The sequence below is a fragment of the Neomonachus schauinslandi genome, chromosome 5 (assembly GCF_002201575.2).
Source record: "Neomonachus schauinslandi chromosome 5, ASM220157v2, whole genome shotgun sequence".
NCBI lineage: Eukaryota > Metazoa > Chordata > Mammalia > Carnivora > Phocidae > Neomonachus > Neomonachus schauinslandi.
This window is the reverse complement of record NC_058407.1, coordinates 75167984-75182006: the sequence shown is the minus strand read 5'-3', so window position 1 is coordinate 75182006 and position 14023 is coordinate 75167984.

Sequence of the window (14023 nt, the reverse complement as noted above, 5' to 3'; positions counted from 1 at the left end):
TGCTTTTAGGCACCAGGCTTGAGCAATGGAAACCTGAGCAAGGCAAAAAGGCCCACCGCTACCACCAAGCTGAATACAAACAGGCCCATCAGGTGATCTACCTCAAAATAGCCATAGGCCCTAAGTGACCAATAGCCTACTTACAACCAGGCATATTTCCTAAGATTACCAAAAAAGGGAAAATTCCATATATCCTCATACTTCTTACTCTGCTCTATACCTGTGGACCCTCCCCACCTCCTCGTAGCAGATAGCCTCTCCTTTGCTGTCCTACCCACTGCCCTCTTACAGTGTGTTCAATAAACTTTTATCTCTTATTCCTTGGGTGAATTTTTTCACTGCCCACTGGCCCCCACCAGACTGGAGTGCCCCACACTATCCATGTTGTTGTAACTGGCAAGATCTTAATCATATATATATATATATCACATCTTTACCCATTCATCTATTGATGGACACTGATGCTTCCATATTTTGGTTATTGTAAATAAAGCTGCAATTACCAAAGGGGTTCATATATATTTTTTTAATTAGTATTTTTGTTTTCTTTGGGTAAATATCTAGTAGTGGAATTACTGGATCAAATGGTTTCTTTTCTTTTTTTTTTTTTTTAAGATTTTATTTATTTATTTGACAGAGAGACACAGCCAGAGAGGGAACACAAGTAGGGGGAGTGGAGAGGGAGAAGCAGGCTTCCTGCAGAGCAGAGAGCCTGATGTGGGGCTCGATCCCAGGACCCTGGGATCATGACCTGAGCTGAAGGCAGACGCTTAACGACTGAGCCACCCAGGCGCCCCAAGGATCAAATGGTTTCCTTTTGTAAGTTTGTGAGGAATCTCCATACTGCTTTCCATAGTGTCTGTACCAATTCACTTTCCCACTAACAGTGCACAAGGGTTCCTTTTTCTCCACCTCCTCACCAACACTTGTTTCTTGTGTTTCTGATTTTAGCCAGTCTGACAGGTGTGATGTGGTATCTCCTGGTAGTTTTGATTTGTATTTCCTGATGATAATTGATGTTAAACATCTTTTCATGTGTCTGTTGGCCATCTCTATGACTTCTTTGGAGAAATATCTATTCAGGTCCTCTGCCCATTTTTTAATCAGATTGTTTGGGGTTTTTTTGATGTTGAGTTGTGTAAGTTCTTTACATATTTTGGGTATTAATCCCTTATTGGATATATCATTTGCAAATATCTTCTCCTATTCAATAGATTGCCTGTTTGTTTTGTTTGTGGTTTCCTTTGCTCTGCAAAAGCTTTTTTATTTTGGTGCAGTCCCAATAGTTTATTTTTGCTTTTATTGCCCTTGCCTTAGGAGACACATCTGGAAAAATGTTTCTATGGACAATGTTAAAGAAATTACTGCCTGTATTTTCTTCTAAGAGTTTTATGATTATAGCTCTCACATGTAGCCCCTTAATCCATTTTGAGTTTGCGTGTGTGTGTGTGATATAAGAAAGTGGTCCAGTTTCATTCTTTTGCATGTAGCCATCCAGTTTTCCCAACACCATTTGTTGAAGAGACTGTCTTATTCCCATTGCAAATTCTTGCCTCTTTTGTCACAGATTGACGATATTAAGTGTGGGTTTATTTGTGAACTCTCTATTCTATTCCATTGACATATGTGTCTATTTTCATGCCAGTACCATATTGCCTTGATTACTACAGCTTTGTAGTATATCTTGAAATCTGGGAATGTGATACCTCCAGCTTTGTTCTTCTTTCTCAAGATAACTTTGGCTATTCGGGGTCTTTTGTGGTTCCATACACATTTTAGCATTATTTGTTCTAGTTTTGCGAAAAATGCTATTGATATTCTGATAGGGATTGCATTATATCTGTAGATTGCTTTGAGTAGTATGAACATTTTAACAATATTGGTTCTCCCAATCCATGAGCATGATATATCTTTCCATTTCTTTTTTTGTGTCATCTTCAATTTCTTTCATCAGTGTTTTATAGTTTTTGGAGTACAGGTCTTTCACTTCCTTGATTAAGTTTATTCCTAGAGAGTTTATTCTCTTTGATGCAGTTGTAAGTGGGATTGTTTTCTTAATTTCTCTTTCTGCTACTTCAGTATTAAAGTATAGAAATGTGGGTGCCTGGGTAGGTCAGTTGGTTAAGCAACTGCCTTCGGCTCAGGTCATGATCCTGGAGTCCCTGGATAGAGTCCCGCATCAGTCTCCCTGCTCGGCAGGGAGTCTGCTTCTCCCTCTGACCCTCCCCCCTCTCATGTGCTCTCTCTCATTCTCTCTCTCTCAAATAAATATATAAAATCTTTAAAAAAAAAAAGTATAGAAATGCAACAGATTTCTGCATATCAATTTTGTATCCTGAGGTTTTACTGAACTCATTTATCAGCTCTAATAGTTTTATGTTGGAGTCTTTAGGGTTTTCGGTATATAGTATCTTGTCATCTGCAAATAGAATCATAGTTATTTTAAATTCCAGTCTGATAGGGGCGCCTGGGTGGCTCAGTCGGTTAAGCGTCTGCCTTCGGCTCAGGTCATGATCCCAGGGTCCTGGGATCGAGCCCCGCATCGGGCTCTCCGCTCTACGGGAAGCCTGCTTCTCCCTCTCCCACTCCCCCTGCTTGTGTTCCCCCTCCCTCTGTGTCTCTCTCTGTCAAATAAATAAATCTTTAAAAAAAAAAAAATTCCAGTCTGATAATTTCAACATACCTGCCATGTCTGATTCTGATGCTTGCTCTGTCTCTTCAAATTGTGTTTTTTGCCTTTTAGTATGCCTTATAATTCTTTCTTGATAGCTGGGCAGAATATACCAGATAAAAAGAACTGCTGTAAATAGACCATTAGTAATGTAGTGAAAAAGTGTGGCAATAAGGGAAGTCCCATGATTAGGTCTCAATCTTACTAAGCTTTTTCTCTGGACTTTGAAATTCACAAGTATTTTTGTTTTTTTCTCCCTGCTTTAGGTGGCACAGGATGGCTAGAGTGGGCTGGAGTTGGATTATTTTCCTTCTTCCAGTTCAGTTAGGCTCTGGTTAACTAGTTACCCCTGTGGAGAGGCCTTGTTAAGAACAGAGTGCTCTTGGGGCACCTGGGTGGCTCAGTTGGTTAAGCGTCTGCCTTCGGCTCAGGTCATGATCCTAGGGTCCTGGGATCGAGTCCTGCATTGTGCTCCTTGCTCAGCAGAGAGTCTGTTTCTCCCTCTCCCTCTGCTGCTCCCCCTGCTTACTCTCTCTCTCCCTCTTTTTCTCTCTGTCAACAAACAAACAAATAAATAAATAAAAATCTTAAAGAAAAAAAAGAACAGAGTGCTCTGGTATATTTCAAATTGGTTTCTTTTCATATCCCTCTGCCAGAAGCACAAAACAATTTTTCTCTGATATTTACTGTGAAAACCTATTAGAGCTCCTGGAGGTATAACTCACAAAAGTGTTGTGTCCTTTGTATGTCTGAGTTCTCCTGGAGTTTCTAATTCTCATATTTGTCCACACTGAGCCTCTAGCAATTTGTCTATTACAGCTCAGATTTCCTATCCTGGCAGTTTCCAGTGGTGGTTTCCACTTGTCAATCTCTGCTCTGGTAAACCCACTCCCTGTATTCACTTGTATTCACCCTGTATTCACAAGATTCTCCAATCTTGGAACAGTGGTTTGCTGTCCAAGAAGAGTTGGATCCGAGAAGAATTATTGATTTTTCAGTCTGTTAAGCTTTTTACTTGTAGGGACAGAGTGGAGATTTCTAGGCTCCTTACATGTAGAACCAGAAACAGGAAGTCTTCATTATTTGTTTTTTTCAAGATTTTCTTAAAATTTATTTATTTGACAGAGAGAGAGAGAGAGAGACAGCTAGAGAGGGAACACAAGCAAGGGGAGTGGGAGAGGGAGAAGCAGGCTTCCCTCGGAGCAGGGAGCCCGATGCGGGGCTTGATCCCAGGACCCTGGGATCAAACATTGGGCTCCCTGCTCAGGGGAAAGTCTGCTTATCCCTCTCCCACTGCCCCTCCCCCCACCCAGTTCCTGCTCTCTCTCTCTCTCTCAAATAAATAAAATCTTAAACAAATGGTTACACAAATTGTTACACAATTTAATTTAATATACTTTTCTTTTTAAGTTTTATTTTATTTTATTTTATTTTTTAAAGATTTTATTTATTTATTTGAGAGAGAGAGAATGAGAGAGAGCACATGAGAGGGGGGAGGGCCAGAGGGAGAAGCAGACTCCCTGCCGAGCAGGGAGCCTGATGCGGGACTCTATCCAGGGACTCCAGGAGCATGACCTGAGCCGAAGGCAGTCGCCCAACCAACTGAGCCACCCAGGTGCCCCTTTCAGATTTTATTTTTAAGCAATCTCTACACCCAACGTGGGGCTCGAAACTGCAACCCTGAGATCAAGAGTCACATGCTCTACCAACTGAGCCAGCCAGGTGCCCCTTAATATATTATTTAACTTTCTTGCTTTTAAATTGGAAATAAGCAGTGTGCAATTATACTCAAAAAATAAGTCAAAGAAAAGTATACTCCAAAGGAAAAGCAGTAAGAGTGGAAGAAAAGAAGCACTGAAGAAGGACAATGACAGACCAAGAAAGAATGAGAAATGATGAACCAAATAGAGAAGAACCAACCAGACAGAGATAAAGGCAAATCCCACATACACATACCTAAACACAAGCTGTGGAGACAAAAAGAGGCTATATACAAAGAAAACTGTAAGTGTGGATTGTAGCATCATCTACCTAAGTCCTGTTTATCTTTCAATAGCTGATGTTCTGGCTTTGTTATAAGAATATACATATTTAACTTATCCTTTATTCAACTAAATAATTATTAGACATCTTCTATGTACCTATCACTGTATTAGGAACACTGTATTAGGGTACAATAGCAAATAAAACAATGATCCCAATCTTAGAGAAGTTAAAATTTGGCCGGAGACATAGGCGGTGTTTTGTTTTAATTTAAATCACATCATTCTCACCCCCCCCCACACACACAAGGTGAGAATGTCAGGTGATGGGTATGTTAATTAGCTTGATTGTTATAATTATTTAATAATGCATATGTATCAAAGCATGATATTATACACTTTAAGTATATACAATTTTTATTTATCAATTATACCTCAATAAAGCTGGAAAAAATAAAAAATAAATCACATTATAGTTTAAAAATACTTTTTATGGGAAAATACGAAATGCTCTATGAATTCCATTTTCGATTTTAAACTCTTCTTCTGGGGGCACCTGGCTGGCTCAGTTGGAAGAGCATGCAACTTTTGATCTTGGGGTTGTGAGTTTGAGCCCCATGTTGGGTATAAAGATTAGTTAAAAAAAATAAACTTTTCTGAAGCCTCTTATTTTTTTCTTAATGTATTTAATACTAAGGTCTTAATGCAGTTTTCCAGACAGTTAAATACAAAAACCCCTTTCATGGGGAAAAATGGTTTATTTGCTCAACATAATGAAGTTTGCTTATAGGTAAAAGCAGTATAAGAAAGTAGACAACAGGGGCGCCTGGGTGGCTCAGTTGGTTAAGCAACTGCCTTCGGCTCAGGTCATGATCCTGGAGTCCCGGGATCGAGTCCCGCGTCGGGCTCCCTGCTTGGCAGGGAGTCTGCTTCTCCCTCTGACCCTCCTCCCTCTCATGCTCTCTGTCTCTCATTCTCTCTCTCTCAAATAAATAAATAAAATCTTAAAAAAAAAAAAAAAGAAAGTAGACAACATTTTTGAGAAATTGTCCATGAATAGTATCTTTTTCTTCCTAATTTGAAAAAAATACAAAAAGTACAAAAAATAATATAACAAACACCTGTTGGGGAAATATAATTAAAAACAAAATCTCCCAACCCAATAAACCTCTCCACGGAGGTAGAAGAGAAAGAGAACACTTTTATTATTTGCATAAGCATTAAACTAGAATGTGATGTTCATCACAGGCAATCTGCTAACAGATTACAGAGAAATAAATCTCACTGTTTTATATAGCCAGGTAGGTACAACCTATTGCATATATATGTTCAAGATAAACAATAATTCTAGTCCTCAAGGAGGAGGACTTGAGAACATCATTTGTCATATACAGTTCATCCTAAATTTGCTTGGAAATCGGAGTAGCCATGAGTGTTAGTTGGCTTTATAGTGAAGGAAAAACCAACTTCTCACATCTTTATGAGAGCAGGTTATTTTGCAATTTGGAGCAAGGTACCCACCAAAATTAGGCACCCCCTCTCCCACAGGACCTGGGAAATAGGGGTGCTCTCTTGACATTTACATTTCAAGGAGATGTCCTCCAGCTCCTTGAGAAAAACATTACTGGGTTATAAATCTGGGGGGGGGGGGGGAAGCCTTTAAAAAGATTTACATACATCTCGAACATACAAGTTTTCTAAAGAAAATGCTCTAAGGGAGGAGAGAATCTCTTCCTTCATTTTTTTTTTTTTTAAGATTTTATTTATTTGACAGAGAGAGACACAGCGAGAGAGGGAACATAAGCAGGGGGAGTGGGAGAGGGAGAGGGAGAAGCAGGCTTCCCTCGGAGCAGGGAGCCCGATGTGGGACTCGATCCCAGGACCTTGGGATCATGACCTGAGCTGAAGGCAGATGCTTAACCAACTGAGCCACCCAGGTGCCCTCTTCCTTCAAATTTTTAACAAGGAGAATTAAGCCTCTTATTTTTAATTTTTATTTGCCCTTACACACCCAAATACTGCCACATACAGTTAAGAAGTATTAACGTTTAGTTATGTTTGCTTTAACATTTTTTAATAAAAGGAAAAATATGGAAGTTAAAATTCCTTTTGTACCTTTCCCACCCTCAGTCTCTCTTGAAGCTGCCCCTATTCTATATTTGGTGTGCTTCCTTCCAATTGTGGTAGTAATGTGTTTTGTTTACTCTTACAATTTATTCTCTGCTCTATCCAAGTTTTTTTTAGATTCTCCATATAAGTGAGATCATAAAGTGTTTTTCCCTCTGTGTCTAGCCTCTTTCACTTAGCATACTATCTCTAGGTTCCTTGTATTGTTACAAATGGCAGTATTTCCTCATTATTAAGGCTGAATAATCCACTGTACATACACACCACACGTTCTTTATTCATTCATCCATTGACAGATACTTAGGTTTTTTACATGTCTTGGCTATTGTGAATAATGCTGCAATGAATATGGGTGCACAGGTATCTCTTTAAGGTACTGATTTTATTTCCTTTGGATACCTATCCGGAAGATGGATTGCTGGGTCATATGGTAATTCTATTTTTAGTTATGAGGGGCAGGGAGGTAGGGGAAATGGAGAGATGTTGATCAAAGGGTACAAGTTGCAGTATGTAGAATGAATAAGTCTGAAGATCTAGTGCAATGACTATAGTTAATACTTACTGAATACTAGAAAGCTGCTAAGAGAGTACATTTCAGGTGCTCTCATCACACACAAAAATGAAAACTACGAGAATATGATATTTTAATTAGCTTGACTGTAATGGTGCTTTTATTTTTTATATGTATGTCAAATCTTGTATACCTTAAATATATACAATGTTTATTTAAAAAAGAAAAAGAAAAAAAAGTCTCTCTTTTGTAATGAAAAATATGGAATATAAATAGTATCACTTCCCTATTGCCCAGCCTGGATTCAAAAGAAGAGTAGATGAAGTGCCTGACCAAAAGGAACTCTCCCTGGATTTAGTATGACTGTGTTTTGCATATATGCTGTGCCCCAGTTTTTGTTCTGAGCTGATAAAGAAGTTTGACTCTCCTTCAGTGGTCCAAACAAAGAAATGTGGTCAGCTGACTGATCAAGGTGCCTCTGAGTGCTAAGTCACATGAGAATTGGTTATGCTGTGAAGACTGGGCCTGGGTCAGGTCTGTGCTGATTGCTAGCATATCTCCTCTGCCCCCTTCCCCCAAGCCTCTGTGCTTCAGAAGCTGGAAAGTCCCTATCCTTGGGTGCAGGGTGCGTGTACAGCAGTAATAAATAGCAATAGGAAGAATATGAGCAACAGGTGCTGGAGACTTGTCAATTAGCAACAGGGTGTTACTTCCATATAAGGATATCATGACATGGCTCCCCAGGTTAGAAAGATGCCAAAGGCCAAAGCCAAAAAGACTGAGTGCCTCAACATCTACCTATGGTGTAATCGTGTTCAGTGGAATGTGTACTCTCTGCTACCTGATTTGTGTATCTTTTAATGCAACAATTTTTGCAGTGTAGTCCAGAGACCCTGGAGATGCCCAAAATCCTTTCAGGGATTCTACAAGGTCAAAACTTTTCAAAATAATACAAAGCCATCATTTGGTTTGTTTTCACTTTCATTCTCTCATAAATGTAAAATGGAGTTTTCCAGAGACTACATGGCATGTGGTGTCTTAACAGACTGAATCTATAGCAGATATGAGAATCCAGCTGTCTTCTAGTTGGCTAGATATCAAAGGGATTTGCAAAAATGTAAAACAATGCCTCTCTTCTTGGAGAAAATTGCTTTGGGGTTTTTTAAATGTGTTATCCATGATTATTACTGCTATTTTAAAAATGGATTAATAATTTTTAAGTGCTTAGTTTTATCTTGTAATGCAGTAAATATTGATAAACTACAGTTGATCTTTGAGCAACATGGGTTTGAACTGCCTGGGTACATTTGTATGCTGACTTTTTATAGTGTAGTACTGTAAATGTATTCTTTTCTTGTGATTTTCTTCTCTCTAGCTTACTTTATTATAAGAATACAGTATGTAATACGTAGAACATACAAAATATATGTTAATAAACTGTAAATGTCAACGGTAGGCTTTTAGTAGTTGAGTTTTGGCGAGCCAAAAGTTATATGCATGCCATTTGCAACGATGTGGATGGAGCTAGAGTGTATTATGCTAAGTGAAATAAGTCAGAGAAAGACAAATACCATATGATTTCACTCATATGTGGAATTTAAGAAACAAAACAGATGAACATGTGGGAAGGGAAAAAAAGAGAGAGAGAGGGTAGCAAACCATAAGACTCTTAATGACAGAGAACACACTGAGGATTGATGGAGGGAGGGAGGTGGGAGATAGGCGAAATGGGTGACAGGTATTAAAGAGGGCACTTGTTATGATGAGCACCGGGCGTTACATGTAAGTGATGAATCACTAAGTTCTACTCCTGAAACCAATATTACACTATATGTTAACTCACTTGAATCTAAATAAAAATTTGAAAAAAGAAAAAAAGAAAAGTTATATGCAGGTTCTTGATTGCAGCAGGGGTTGGTGTCCCTAACCCCACCACTGTGAGCAACTGTAGCTTAATCCTGCTGGGAAACTCCGGGGGTCAGTGTAGAAAGCATGCCTCCCATCATCCCACCAGAGAGGTGAAGGAACTGGGGGATTTATATACCAGCTGCCTTCAGTCGTTGGTTATGGACTGCTGGGGGAGTGTTTAGATTCAGGCCGCTGGAGAAAACCCTCGGAGTTGGAAGTCAGCCGAGCATACTGCAGCAGCAGGGGCATGGATGGGGCACTGACAAGGGCAGCCACAAACCCAATGCAAAGCTTTTCAGCATAAACACCTTATTACTTCGTGTGTTTTGGAAGATTGCGGTAATCAGTGTTGATTCATATTATTGGAGAAGGTATGAGTGGAAGAGGAAGACTTGAGGTAATCCAGATGGCAGCTTAAACTTGATTGTGTGGTATAAAACAAGGACCACCTGGATGAGAACAAGCAAAGGCTATTTATTCAAAGCTTACTCTCCAAAGGGAGCCCTTGTCGTTTACATTTTAATGGGGACTTAAGGCCGGTAGAAGAGCGGGAAAGCTTGATAGTGGAAAAATGGAAGTCTTCAGGTAAGCTCCACTGAAGGTTGTTGGCCTGGGGAAGCTGGTAGGCTAACTGGAAATGGGACATCCCATGTGTTTTTTAGGGGAGCATATTTGGCTATCTCTGCTTGGTCCCTAGTCTGGAGCCAGGGCCGACATTAGAGAAGCTGGCAAAGCCTGGACACTGGGGTATATGGTTGATCTTTTGATTTATCTTTATTTCCACTGACCAAATTATTTTTACTTTTACCCCATGCTCCCATCTTATATTTTCTTTGTGCCAGCCGTAGTAAACTTCTCACTTTCCCCAAATAAACACACCAGCCTTTGGCACGTAGGAGCTTCCTACCTTTGCTCATATTATATGTCTCCTTGTTAGAAGGTGGAGGAGGGACAGTAAAATATCCTCCAGACTGAGAATGCATTTCGAGACAGAAAAATGAAGCAAGCCACTCCATACCGTTTACAGAGTTTTATTCAGGGTGTCTTACTGACAGGAGTCGGGGAGTGGGGGGTTAGGGCCTGGGTGGGCAACAATCCAGGCACTACACAGCTATTCTCTGCCAAGCCTGGACCTTAACTCACAGCTTTTATTGAGCAAGGAGATCGTTGTGGTGCAGTCAAAAGGGTAGTTATCTAAAGTGGCGTCATCTGTGTGCCAGTCATCTCTGCTAGTTATCTAAAGTGGTGTCTTCTGTGCACGGCTTTAGGGAGAATCAGAACAAGCCTTCCTGCATTCCAGTCAGGGCACACGTTAACCTCCACGGGACTTGGAACACGTAGCCCCAAGGGAGGTCATTGTGTGGGCATGAACAAGATGGAGGACCAAAGATGGAATCAGTGTTCTCAGCCCTTCTATACTCCTCTCTGGAAAATCCTTTCACTGCTTCTCCAGTTAATGGAACAGATCCTACTCATTCTACTCCTAATCCCAGCTCAAATATCACCTCATCTGTGAAGCATTTCCTAACCCTGTCAGGGAGAATCATTTGAGCCCCACTTCTGATATTTTTATTACACTTGACTTATGTTGTTAGCATAACCTTTCAAACTTTATTATAGCCATAGATTTTCAGGCAGTGTCTGTATCCCCTGAGAAAGTGGGAACTCCTTTAGGGTAGAGTGCATCAGTTTATCTCTTTGTGGCTTTTCACACTTAGAAAATGTTCGTTAAGTGTTTGTGAAATGAAGTTGAGTTAAATTCCTACTCAAACCTCATTCTGGCTATATTCCTTAAAACCAAGGTAAAGGGAAGGGGGCAATTGTTTGTTCTCTAATTAATTTACTAGCTAAACAGTTACTTCGAGCCTTAGAATATGTGTTTTATTTAGTTTTTAATCTAATTTAAAAACATATTCAAACTCAACACATCTGTTCTTTCCTTCTCACTCTTTCAAGGTCCTTTATCATAGAAAAATAACTCATTTAGTTGGTGTATGTTTTCTCCCATTCTGCTGCCTTTTAATTTGTTGATTTTGTCCTTTGCTGGGCAAAACCTTTGGATGTAGTTTGATGTAGTCTCACTAGTTTATTTTTACTTTTGTTGTCAATCCAAAAAATCATTGCTAAGACCAGTGTCAAGGAGTTCTTCCTCTACATTTTCTTCAAGAAGCTTTATAGCTTTGGGTCTTATGTTTAAGTCTTTAACATATTTTGAGTTGATTTTCATGTATGGTGGATGTGGATATTCAGTTTTCTCAACATCATTTATCAAAGAGGCTATCCTTTCCCCATTAGGTATTTTTGGTGCCTTTGTTGAAAATAGTTCACTGTGTATTTTGTGAATGGATTTATTTCTGGGCTCTCTATTCTGTTCCATTATTCCATATGTCTGTTTTTATGCCAGTACCATGCTGTTTTTGATTATTACAGCTTTGTAATATAAAGTCAGGAAATGTAATGTCACAGAAGACTTTGTTCTTCTTGCACAAGATTGCTTTGGCCATTCTGGGTCTTTTGTGGCTCCATATGAATTTTAGGATTATTTTTTCTATTTCGGTGAAAATGCCATTGGAATTTTGGTAGGGATTGCATTGACTCTATAGATCACTTTGGGTAAAATGAATATCTGATAAGGGGCTAACTTCCAAAACGTATAAGGAACTCATACAAATCAATAGCAAGAAACCAAATAACTAAATTAAAAAATAAGCAGAAGACCTGAATGGACATTTTTCTAAAGAAGACATGCAAATGACCAATAGGCACATGAAAAGATGCTCAACATCACTCTTTATCAAGAAATATAAATCAAGGCGCGCCTGGGTGGCTCAGTCGTTACGCGTCTGCCTTTGGCTCAGGTCATGATCCCAGGGTCCTGGGATCGAGCCCCGCATTGGGCTCCCTGCTCAACGGGAAGCCTGCTTCTCCCTCTCCCACTCCCCCTGCTTGTGTTCCCTCTCTGGCTGTGTCTCTCTCTGTCAAATAAATAAATAAAATCATTAAAAAAAAAGAAATGTAAATCAAAACCACAATGAAGGTATAGAGATTGCTTTAAAAAAAATCATTATGTTATACACCTTAAATATATACAATTTTATTTGTCAATCAGATCTCGAAAAAGAAGCAAAGAGTAAAATATAATTAAAATCATTGTTGAGATAACCCAATATAATAAACGTAAATTCCCCTCACCCCCACACACAAAAAATACTGAAAATCAGCTACCTTCCTTTTCATGACTAAGGTATTGTAAGAAGAAATTATTAGATTTGCCAAAGGGAGAGGTAAATATTTTGAGAATCACTTAGTGTTAATTCCAGAGATGGAGGCAGAAACAACACTCTGGTTATTTGGTCCATCACCAAACCAATATTGTTTAAATATGTGTTTGATATTTGTTTGAAGGAAATGTATTACTTGGAGAGCCCAAACTCACTCAGCCAAACAGATGGCTCATTTAAACCGTGGCAAATTTTTGCTCCTTAGAGACTAGTTAGGGTCATTTGAGTGATCCTTGGGGATCTGCCACCTCAAGCAGTTCAGAGAAGATGACTTCTAACCCAACAGGATATCCTTAAGAGATCTGATAAATAAATTTTCCTCCATGTTCCCTTCCTTAGGTCCCTGGAAGTTTGCATTGGAAAGGCGCAGCTCACCGTTGTCCCATTTAAAAAAAAAACATATAGGGCGCCTGGGTGGCTCAGTCGGTTAAGCGACTGCCTTCGGCTCAGGTCATGATCCTGGAGTCCCGGGATCGAGTCCCGCATCGGGCTCCCTGCTCGGCAGGGAGTCTGCTTCTCCCTCTGACCCTCTCCCCTCTCATGTGCTCTCTCTCTCTCATTCTCTCTGTCTCAAATAAATAAATAAATAAAATCTTTAAAAAAAAAATTAAAAAAAAAAAAAAAAACATATAGGGGCGCCTGGGTGGCTAAGTTGGCTAAGCATCTGCCTTCAGCTCAGGTCATGATCCCAGCGTCCTGGGATCGAGTCCCACATCGGGCTCCCTGCTCAGTGAGGAGCCTGCTTCTCCCTCTCCCTCTGCCTGCCGCTCCCCCTTCTTGTGCTCTCCCCCACCGCCACCCAGACAAATAAATAAATAAGTCTTTTAAAAAAAAAACCCACACAAAATGTTGTTATGAATAGGTTTATTAAAGTACGCTGGGGATGGGTTTGGTTGACTGGCACTGCGCTTCCCGCTTCTGCCCTGGTCTCCTTTAGCAGCGTGTGAGGCACATGTGCCGCAAGCAGGGCTCTCATTTTCAGGGGGAGGGACAATCTCTCTGGCTGTTTCCAGGGCTCACCAGACATTCTCTACCCAATACCTCTCTCTTCAAGGACCGCGGGCAGAGGCAGAGTGCTTCCCGCTAAATGAAGGATACTCCCACCCAGGTGGCTAGGGGCAATGAACTCAGGTCCAGTGATGGTGGGAGAAGGATTGGATGCAGCTGCCGCTGACCACTTGCTCATCTCCCGGTTGTGCCAGGGCCCATGCTCCCATTGAAGGCGTGCACGGAGCCTCCAGGCCACTTAATTATAGGTAAGTTGTATATGAAATAAGTGGAGAAAATAGACTGAGCAGTCCTGCCACACTGTGGGCAGAGAATAGTCTGGTTACACTTGCCTTAGTGGTTTTATTATATATTATATAAATAGATATGGGTAAGTATATATGTACTATATGTACATATATAGTGTGAATCTGCCACTATTTATATATGGTATGTTAATTTCCCCCCATTATCTCTTTCAGCTAGAATAAGCTTTTAAAAGTTCTTATAGAGGGACGCTTAGGTGGCTCAGTCAGTTAAGCGTCTGCCTTTGGCT